The sequence below is a fragment of the Morus notabilis genome, unplaced genomic scaffold (assembly GCF_000414095.1).
Source record: "Morus notabilis unplaced genomic scaffold, ASM41409v2 Scaffold436, whole genome shotgun sequence".
NCBI lineage: Eukaryota > Viridiplantae > Streptophyta > Magnoliopsida > Rosales > Moraceae > Morus > Morus notabilis.
Genome location: NW_010362623.1, coordinates 294617 through 305883, shown reverse-complemented (window position 1 = coordinate 305883; position 11267 = coordinate 294617). Strand labels below are relative to the sequence as shown.

The following is an 11267-nucleotide window of genomic DNA, read 5'->3' as shown; positions in this document are numbered from 1 at the left end:
GAGATGGAATCCATTCCTTCTTGAGAAAGAAGTAGATAAATAATTCTCTTGAGTGTTGATTCGGTACTTGGATTAGTAAGAGCGCTCTGGTTCATGAATGTGTTTTATGAATCACTATCCATTAGAGAATCAATGGTACTCAAGGATGCAGATATAATTAGAGAGGTTAATGGATTATACCTGACTCTAATTATGAATTATTTATGGATGATTGATCTATATGTAATGACTATATCAAATGGACACTTTGCAGTTTAGAAGTAATTAATGTCTGTAATTTCGAGACTTCAATTCCAAGTTTATAGCGGAGTAACTATTGGACTTAATAGAATTAATTAATTTATTAAAGTGTTTAATTAATTATTAATTTTATTGGAGCTCGGGATTATAGGTCCATATGTCCCCGCGTCGTCCTTGTAATTCTACGAGACACAAAGGGCAAAATGGGAATTTTAGAATTACGGAATTCTAAAATTAAATACTCAAAAAATAATTAATTGAGAATTAATTATTATTTAAATAATGTGATTATTTAAATTTGAATTTGAACACATCTAGATTTATCCATTTAAACTTATTTGATAAGTTGTTCAATTTAGAATTCAAATTAATTTAAGTTTGACTTAAATTTGAATTTGAATCTGAATCAAAAGTGGACTACAGGGTAAAGGATTATTTTTCTCTTCCTTCCCTATCTAAATTGGCGCCACACACAGGATTAGAAAACCCTAATATGGCCGGCCACCTTGGAGATAAGGGGAATGGATTTTTGTTCTGAAATTCAAAATTGGAGATAGGGATTTGATCATGTTTTGAAGTTTGACTTCTACTCTTTAAATATGAGAATGATAGAAAATTGTGGACGCAATTTTTAATACATATTTTTCAGCCGTAAACAGAGTGGCCGAAATTCTCTAAGCAAAAGAGAGAGAAAATATTTTTCTCCAAAAAAATTTCACATCGTGCATGCGTTGGTGTTTGTGGAAATTCGAGTGTTTAAGAAACCTGTTTTGTCTCACGTGTGCCCACATACACGTCTACGTAGAATCAAGGAATTGACGTGGAAGACTTTGATATTCTAAACACAAAGATTGGAGCAAGGACTGTTCGTGGTCAAAGAACTCAAGATATTATCCGAGTCGGCTTCCAGGTATTTTTTCCGGGATTTAGTTCTTGATGTAAATTAATGCGATTAATTTATTCGTGCATAAATTAAGATAATCTATAGAGTATCTCAAAAGTTTTTTTGAAATTTTTGTTATACACGATCCGCCTTTCCCCACGCTTCCGCACCCGAATTCGATTCGGGAACCAGCAGAGTCCTCCTCACGTTCACCTGTAAAATATAACTCAATGTAATGTTAGAATTAACTATATATAACACCATAACATTATTCAAGTTAACTCCTAACATCTACTTCTAAGAATTTTATTGGTTTAGAAAAATGGGTGTTACAGAATCTACTGATGGTCATATATAGAATGATCTTAATCCTGAGTTATTAACATACTCTATTTATGGATTTGTGTCTTTTGATTTACTCGGTACAGATTCTGAGACCTTGAATTCTATTCCTTGTATTTTAGAGACATGATGAAGTAAGTAGTTTGGAATATTATTATATGAGATGGAATCCATTCCTTCTTGAGAAAGAAGTAGATAAATAATTTTCTTGAGGATTGATTCGGTACTTGGATGAGTAGGAGCTCCGATTTATGAATTTGTATTATGAATCACTGTCCATTAGAGAATCAATGGTACTCAAGGATAAAGATGTAATTAATTTACCCACACGATTGTCCATTGTCCAGCCCGCATGTGAGGGGAAGTTTGTGAGGGGGAGTGTTAAAGTATAAAAACTATTGTTGGCCCACCTCCTAAAGCTTAAGCTTTTGGGATGAATTGGTAAACTAACAGTTTGTTGTGCCGGTATTATCTAGCTACGTACACACACACATATATATATATACATATTTTTACCTATGTTAGTTTTGGTAAGTTTTTCTAGGTGGCAATGATGATTATGATTGATTTTGATGTGTTAAATTATATATAAGTTGTCCAAAGATTGCTATGAATACATTTTCTTATTTGGATTATGTTTTTATCTACTATTTTTTAGTAAAAATACTTTGGTACTTTTTTTTTGTTATTTCTACTTAAATTAGACCTTTTAGCTTATCCCTATTTACTCTTTTGTTCAGAAATTATTTATGTCTGCATTTTCATGCAAAAAAAATTGTGGCAAAAGAAAATGAAACACAAAAATCCTCCTATTCTTTCTTATTACTGTTTTCCCATTCTATGCAATTTGGTCTCCTTTTTTTTTTCCCCTAGCTTCTCCTTTTCTCATGTTTTGCACATCGTTTTTTTTTTTTTTTGTTATTTTTACTTATACTAGGCCTTTTAGTATAGTCCTATTTACTTTTTTGTTCACAAATACTTTATCTTTGTATTGACTTTCTTTCTTCATTATTAAATTCTAGCTTTTCCATTCCATTGTTGCGGTTTCATGCAAAAAAATTATGGAAAAAAAAGAAAAACAAAGATCCTACTATTTTGTTTTACTTCTCCCATGACATTCTTCATTTTTTAATGGCCCTATTTGTTGTTCCTCAGTTTGTTTTTATTATTCATTTCCTTTACTTTCTTTTATTGTAGATTTTACTGTTATGTTAGTATTGTTGTTTTCTTATTTTATTTTCTATTCAACTTACCTGGTAGTTTTTGCACAACTTTATATATTAGGTCAATTGCTTACTCTATGTCAGATATAAGTTATAACTGTGTTATTATTGTTTAATTTATTTCTATTGTCCATTTGTTTTACTTTCTTTTGCAGTAGGCGTTATTATTTTCTTAATATTGTTTTTTTTTTCTGCTCCTTTTAATTCACTTAGTAGTCTTTGGACAACATTATATATTATTCTACTTACTCATTCTGTATCATACGTAGCCTATGTGTGTGATAGATATAATATATTTCTCTTTGTGCAGTTGTCCTTAGTAGGCAGCTGCAATTTATTTATCACACATTGCTGGGAATATCTTATATCTGAGCCACAATTGCTGTATAAAAATATTGGTGTATCTATATTGATCGGTTTTATGAATTTTTTTTTTTGCCTGTTTGTTTATTTACTGATTTACTAACTTTATTATTTTCATTTTTTAAGGTTTTCTGCATCATCTGCTGTTTTTGGCGCTTTGCTAGCTAATATTTGCTTCATCAAGTAAGATTTATAGTGTTTAAGGTATTATTAATAATTTTTTCCCATAACTCTTTAATTTATGTTGCTCACACTTTTAACTACTGTGACTAAACTCCCCCTATTTGAATTTTAATTTTCTCTATACTTTTAACTAAAACAAGTTAAATGCCTACCTTTTCTTCTTTTGGCCTTCTTTAATTTAAGGCTATCGCATTTTAGATGCCTATTTGAGTTCAATTCAGATTTCATTTATTTCTCTTTACTGGATTTTCTCATTCTATTCCTCTCATGACCTCATGAATTTTGATTTTCAATACACAAATAACATTAGTGCTGCGGTTTTCGTCTCTATTATTTCTTCCAATATTCATTTCTTACTTTTGGACTTTTAGTATTTTTGTTTTAACTATTTCGTTCAAAATCTATTCCTTCATACAATATGTCTCCTTATCCTATTTCTCTTCCCTGTATTAAGTCTTTTATTTGGACCACCCTGTTTCCTTTTTTCCCCCCTTCCCCTGTCCCATTTTTTCTCCTGTTTTTTTTTTTTTACTTTGCTTTGCAAAAGTTTTTGGGTTTTCTCCTTGGTCTGTGGTTTCCCTATGCGTTCTTGTTCTCTGAACTTTGATTTTCCCCATTGTTGTTGGCTTCAGCTTTCCAGATTACTTTCGTCCAAATGGAACCTGAGTATTTGATGCCTTCATTCTGCCCGCTTGTTCTACTTTACTTGGGTGAAACATAGAACCACTGTGCGCTATTGACAGAGGTGCAATTTAGCACCCATTGCGCGGTCAGTTTCTACTCAGCCTCATTATCCTTTTGATGTTCCTGTTTTTCTCCTCTTTTTTAATTCACCAACTAGTTTTTAGACAGATTTATATTTTACTCCGGCCATTTATTTTGTATCACATATATGTCATAATCTGTCTAGTAAATGCAACATCTGATTAAATTTTGTGTCTCTTTACAGTTGCCACTAATAAGTAGCCATAAAATGGTCATAAAAATACAAGTCAGTTGATTTGCCATACATTGTTGACAACAATTGATGTCTGAGCTACGATTAGTACATAAAAACATTACAAGATTCATAATTTATGAACTTCCTCCTATTTAATGTTTCTTATTACTTATTTATTTACTTATATCTCGTCATTAGTTTGCTTTTGGTTCTTGCTTTTTATGAAGTTTAGATAATCAGCTTCTACCATGGAAAATTTTCCGCCGCCTGTTTAAAAATGAAGCAGGCAGTTGAAGACAGACGAATGCAACCATAAATTCGTCGCTTTATCTATCTATTGTTTGTTTATATTTAATTCTATGTACTATTCTTATCTTATTGATTTGTTTTGTGATACTCACATCTAATATTGTATAAATTATAAATTTCCTTTATTGTAAACATGTGATTATTACAAACGTTTTTATATTACTTAGAATAAATTGTATGTGCAAATATGCAATTTTGTTCATCTGATGTCAAAAAATTATCCGTGAAATTATCTGTTCCCAACTTTAATATATTCTAAATATATATTACGATTACGATAGAATTTTACATATACATAATTAATTTGAGTTGCTGCTTTATTTGTTTCTTTTTATTTTCTTTAGTTTTATACAATAAAATTTAAATACTTATTTATATGTTATAATTCGTAGTTTCTCCCTATGTTTACTTATTTCTTCCCTTTTCTGTCGTTCTATTAATTACGTACATATTCATGTACCTATATTTATATAGCTTTCTTCAATAAAAAAAATTAATTAAAGATGTATAAAATATAGTTTTCATAATTTATAAAGTAATAACAAAATTAAAAGAAAAATTAATTAAATAAAGTAAAAACAGAAAGAATATGAATTTTAAAAAAAATGCAGATTCCATTTGTGTAAAGAATTTGCATATTTTATTAATATCTAATGTAAAAATAAAGCTTTAACGCTTTCTTATCTAAAATAAAACTTTAACCCATAGGACATTACTACTGACTCAGAAACGATATCTTCTTTTTTTTAGTCCCCTGGATAATCTCATATCGCGATTAACAAATAGATGGGCGACCAATCACAAAAAAACGACGACGATCGAATCAGCGTATGGATAGTGTTGCTTCAGGAATCAAGATTTCAACAACATGATTAATGAATGTTCGAATGAAATCAACGAAAATATTGAACCTACATTAACGACAACTTCTCGAACAAGATTCAATACAATGATGTCACTCTTGCAGTCTCCAAGAAATCTTCAATCACTTTCGTTGTCGTCTGAAAACTAACGTAATTCCCTTATTTATACTAGCTATTAGATTTAAGTAATTACAATTTTTTAGATAATGACAATACTAACTTCCTATATATTGTTCCCATTACCATTTGTGATTCCTTCTTATAGGTGCTACCAACATGTACATTGATCTTGAAGACTGTTTTTGTACCTGCCAATACTGCGGTGCACTCTTTTGGTTTCATGAGCGAATCAAGAACAACAATTGATAACCCTAGGAATTAGAGTTATTTTAGGCATTTCTAGGCTTATAGTTGGCTCATCCAAAGGTTTAGTTGTTAATTTTCTGCTTTATTTACTTAACTTTTAGTTCATGTGGTGCACTCTGCTGAGATTTATTTGTGTGTTGTTTCTGTGATGTTTTTGAAGAAAACTGCTAACGTGTGTCCAAGAGGTGTCGTTTCTGATCTGTAGATTTTGTGTGGATAAATGCTGCAGCATTTGCTACAACAAAAATATCACAGTAGGCAGTTAGTGGATGACGTCAGCGCATAACTTTGCGAGAGAATTAGGACAAAGAGCGTAGAAGATGGATTTGGTGCTTCGTCAGCTGGACCCAACCTTTAAGTAGGAGCCACCTCAGCGTCCTTGGTTGCCCTAAAGAGAAATGCACTTGAATTCTCAAAGGAAGGAAGTGCCGCAGGAAGCAAAATATAGCCAGAGGAGAAAATAGAATAGAAGGCACCGAGTGAGAAAGAGGTAGCAGAGAGCAAAAAGAAAACCATAGAGAAAGAAAGAAATGACGACGAGTACGGAGGAGACGAATTTGGAGCTGGAAATCTTAAGGAGTGAAGCCGCAAGAGGAGACTACCAAGCTTCATCTTGTATTTACTGTTATTCTCCTCATTTTAGTTTATCTTTCCTCTTCCTCTGTACTCAAATCATGGCTATCTATTTTGTTGAAATTAACAGAACAATTATGAGCTAAATTAATTTGGTTGGGATGATAAAGTACCCAGATTTGTAATTTGATGTTATGTATGCTCATTTTTGCTATATTGATACTGATTAGTTTGTTCAATATAATATCTCTTGTTCATTTTTTATTTACTAACCGGTCATCATAAGCAAAATATAGTGATTTCAATTTGGTGAAAAGTTGATTGGGATTAGACCAATATTGAACAATGTGTTGTTTAGCTAAATTTTACAAAGAAATCTAGTTGATTTGTGAGTAGTATAGGAATATACAGTAGTCTCACATAGCCCAATTGAAACCCATGCTTAACATAACCTAACTATTTAGATTTCTCATAGGAGTTATTTTGAAATTTGAGTAAAGAGGTGAAATCATAAGTAGATCAGGAGATTCTTGTGTAAAATTCGTGTTTCAGGTTAACTGACAGCATTTCTGTAGCAAAAGTCGTAGCATAAATAGCCCAGGTTGCAGTGAAGGGAAAATTGAGTCACAGTCCTTCACATAGATTGATTTTCACCTTTGGTAACTGAGTGTGCATTTATTTACTTCTGTTTACTACAGTTCTTTTAGTCTTTGTAGTTGAATCAAATAATTAAATTTGTTTACATTTCATCTCTTGGATCTTATTAGGAAACATATTGGTAACTTTCTCCGTGGGAACGATACTCTACTGATTCACTTTATTACTTGTTCGGCACATGCACTTGTGTAGTGAATTTTACACCAATAAGTTTTTGGCGCCGTTGCTGGAGATAGTTATCATTATTGATCTTTGTAAAATTCAAGTGTTTCCGTTATTTTACTTGACAATTTTGTTTTCTTCTATTTCAAATACTCTTCTTCTCGCATGAATCAACAACAAGACCGTGATTTGCTGCCCTTGGATCCATAAATTGAAAGAACGTTCCTAGCAAGGAGAAGGGAGCAGCAAGGTTTAGCGGTTGTTGAAGGAGTGGCAAAAGAAGCTGCCGGCAATGCAGCCAACCTTGGGGAGCCTGTAAATGTTAACAATCTAGTTAACCGGGCAACCATGGTAGATGAGAGGGATAGGGCCATCAGAGAATATGCCGTACCAATTTTACATGGGCTTAACCCGAGTATCATTAGGCCGGAGATACAGGTGCCTCAGTTTAAGCTTAAACCGGTCATGTTTCAAATGTTGCAAACAGTGGGCTAATTCAGTGGCATGGCAACTGAAGATCCTCACTTGCATCTCCGGCTATTCATGGAAGTCTGTGATACATTTAAGCTTCCAGGGGTTAAAGAAGAAGCCTCGAGAGTAAAGCTTTTCCCCTATTCCTTGAGGGATAGTGCTAGGGCATGGTTAAGCTCTCTACCACCAGACTCTGTGGCAACTTGGAATTAATTGGCAGAGAAGTTTCTGATAAGTCTTTTCCTCTAACTAAGAATGCCAAGCTTAGAAATGACATCACTGGATTTCAGTAACATGAGGTGGAATCTTTGTATGAGGCATGGGAGAGGTTTAAGGAATTGTTACGTAAATGCCCTCACCATGGGATTCCTCATTGGATTTTGATGGAGATGTTCTACAATGGACTTAATGGGCAAACTCGAACCATAGTAAATGCTTCAGCCAATGGTGCTATTTTGGCAAAGACTTACAATGAGGCTTATGAGATTTTGGAACTGATGGCTAATAACAACTATCAATGGCCTGCGGAGAGATCGGCTGTAGCTAGGAGAGTAGCATGAGTTCATGAAGTGGATGCGGTGACAACTTTAACCGCTCAAGTGTCATCCTTGGCAAGTATCTTGAAATCAATGAATCAGGGGGTGAATTCTCCTCAGTTTACAGCGGTTTCTTGTACTTACTGTGGTGAAGGGCATCTCTTTGATAGTTGTCCATCCAACCCGGAATCAGCATGCTATGTGGGCAACTTCAACAAAAACAACAATTCGTATTCCAATACTTATAACCCAGGTTGGAGGCAGCACCAAAATTTTTCTTGGAACTCTCAAGGGCAGAACGCAGCATCATCATCAACAACAAATCATCCTCATAATCCTCCAGGATTTCCACAACAGTCGAGACATCAACCGGCAGAACAACACTCATCGATTGAACACTTGTTGAAGGAGTACATGGTGAAGAATGATGCCATTATTCAAAATCAGTCGGCACTGATTCAGAACCAAGCAGCTTCATTGAGGAACTTGGAGAATCAAATGGGGCAGTTAGCTAATGCCTTGACTAGTCATCCTCAAGGCGCACTCCCAAGTAATACTGAAGATCCTAGGGGTGAAGGCAAAGAGCATTGCAAAACTATTACGCTGAGAAGTGGGAGAGAATTATAGCAACTGCCTAGATAACCCAATTGCCGAGAAGAGCCCTCTTCAATCAAGGTGAAGTGGAAAGGAAGCAGAAGTGGAAGAATCTAGAAAATGAAGCGATGTTGCAGAACCTACAGTAACGCTGTAGCAAAGTTTGGCAGAAAAGCAGAATGACATACCACCGCCACCTTTTCCTCAAAGATTCCAAAAGCAGTAGTAAGATAAGTAGTTTAAAAGGTTTCTAGATGTCTTGAAGCAGCTCCATATTAACACTACATTGGTGGAGGCGCTTGAGCAAATGCCTAGTTATGTGAAATTCATGAAGGACATTCTTTCGAAGAAAAAAAGACTTGGAGAATTCAAAACAGTGGCAATGACGGAAGAAAGTAGCGCCATCTTGCAGAATAAAATCCCTCTAATTTTAAAAGATCCTGGGAGCTTCCCATCCCATGTACAATTGGCAATAATTACTTTGGCAAGGCTCTTTGTGATTTAGGAGCAAGCATAAATCTTATGCCCATGTTAGTTTTCAAGAAGCTTGGAATCGGGGAAGCATGGCCAACCATAGTAACTTTTCAATTGGCTGATCGATCTCTAGCTCATCTAGAAGGAAAAATTGAAGATGTCCTGGTGAAAGTAGACAAGTTCATCTTCCTCATTGATTTTATTATTTTGGACTATGAAGCTGACAGGGAGGTGCCCATCATTTTAGGGAGACCATTCTTAGCAACTGGGAGGACATTAATAGATGTACAAAAAGGGGAGTTGACAATGAGAGTCAATGACGAGCATGTCACTTTTAATGTTCTCACGGTAATGAGATTTCCTGATGAAGTGGAAGAATGCTCTTTGGTGAATGTAATGGATACTAGTGCTTTTAAGGAGCTGGAGCAAGCTTGCTCCAAAGACCCTCTAGACATCTCGGATGGGTAGAGTTGGAAGAAGAAACTTAAGAATTCAGTAGCCAATTGGCTTGGTTAGAATCAGAGACAATCGGTCCAGCTAGAGGAAGGGAGTTTGAGCCTTTGGGGCTATCCGTACATGAGCTTAAATCACCTAAGCCATCTATAGAAGAACCCCCAGTCTTAGAGTTGAAGCCTTTACCATCCCACCTTCGATATGCATTCTTGGGAGAAGTGGAAACGCTACCAGTTATTGTTTCAGCCGAGTTAACTGAAGACTAGGAACATAAGTTTCTTGAGCTGCTAGGAAGTTTAAAAAAGTAATAGGATGGACAATTGCAGATAGTAAGGGAATTAGTCCATCCATATGCATGCACAAAATTTTGCTGGAGGAATGCTACAACAATTCTATAGAACAACAAAGAAGGCTAAATCCAATCATGAAGGAAGTTGTGAAAAAAGAAGTCATTAAATGGTTGGATTCAGGGATTATTTATCCTATTTCAGACAATCAGTGGGTTAGTCCAGTACAATGTGTACCTAAGAAGGGATGAGTGACTGTGGTAGCGAATGATGTGAATGAGTTAATCCCCACGCACACAGTCACAGGCTGGAGAGTCTGCATAGACTACAAAAAATTGAGCAAGGCCACTAGGAAAGACCATTTCCCATTGCCATTCATTGACGAGATGCTGGACATACTAGTTGGCAGAGAGTACTACTATTTTCTAGATAGGTATTCAGGGTATAATCAGATTGTAATAGCACTAGAAGACTAGGAGAAGACTACCTTCACTTTTCCATATGGGACATTTACGGAGGATGCCCTTTGGGCTATGCAACGCCCCCGCTACCTTTCAGCGCCAGCGCTATATGATGGCCATCTTCTCGGATATGGTAGAACAATTCTTAGATGTCTTTATGGATGACTTTTCTGTGGTTGGGGATTCTTTTGACAATTGCTTGGAATATTTGGAAGGAGTTCTAAAGAGATGTGAGGAGACAAGTTTGGTTTTGAACCGGGAGAAATGTCACTTCATGGTGATGGAAGAAATTGTTCTTGGCCACAGGATATCTAAGAAGGGGATTGAGGTAGATAAAGCTAAGATTGAGATTATCGACAAGCTGCCGCCCCCTACATCAATTAGAGGAATCAAAAATTTCCTGGGTCATGTAGGTTTTTACAGGAGATTCATCAAAGACTTCTCAAAAATCTCAAAGCCTCTGTGTTCATTGTTGGAGCAGAACATTCCCTTCAACTTTGATGCAGAGTGCTTGCAAGCATTCGTGGAGCTGAAAAGGAGACTTACAACAACACCCATTATTATGGCTCCGGATTGGTCATTACCATTTGAGTTTATGAGTGATGCTAGCGACTTTGTAGTGGGAGCAGTGTTGGGCCAAAGAAAGGACAAGAATTTTCACTCCTAGCGGTGGTGTTTACATTCAAAAAGTTCAAGGCCTATTTGGTGGGAACCAAGGTTGTGGTGTACACTGACCACTCGACCATAAAGTACTTGATTGCAAAGAAGGATGCAAAGCCTGGGCTGATTAGATGGATCTTGTTACTCCAAAAGTTTAATTTAGAGATCAGAGACAGAAAGGGGACTGAAAATCAGGTTGCAGACCATTTGTCCAGATTGGAGGAAGG

The 11267-nt window shown here is 35.3% G+C and overlaps 1 non-coding gene across 1 annotated transcript; it reads right to left on the bottom strand.

The window, feature by feature from the left end:
- Positions 1-7835: 7835 nt before the first annotated feature.
- LOC112092406 lies at positions 7836-7942 on the bottom strand. The gene has a single exon (XR_002902577.1). It is a non-coding gene; the product is annotated as a small nucleolar RNA R71 (small nucleolar RNA).
- Positions 7943-11267: the final 3325 nt, after the last annotated feature.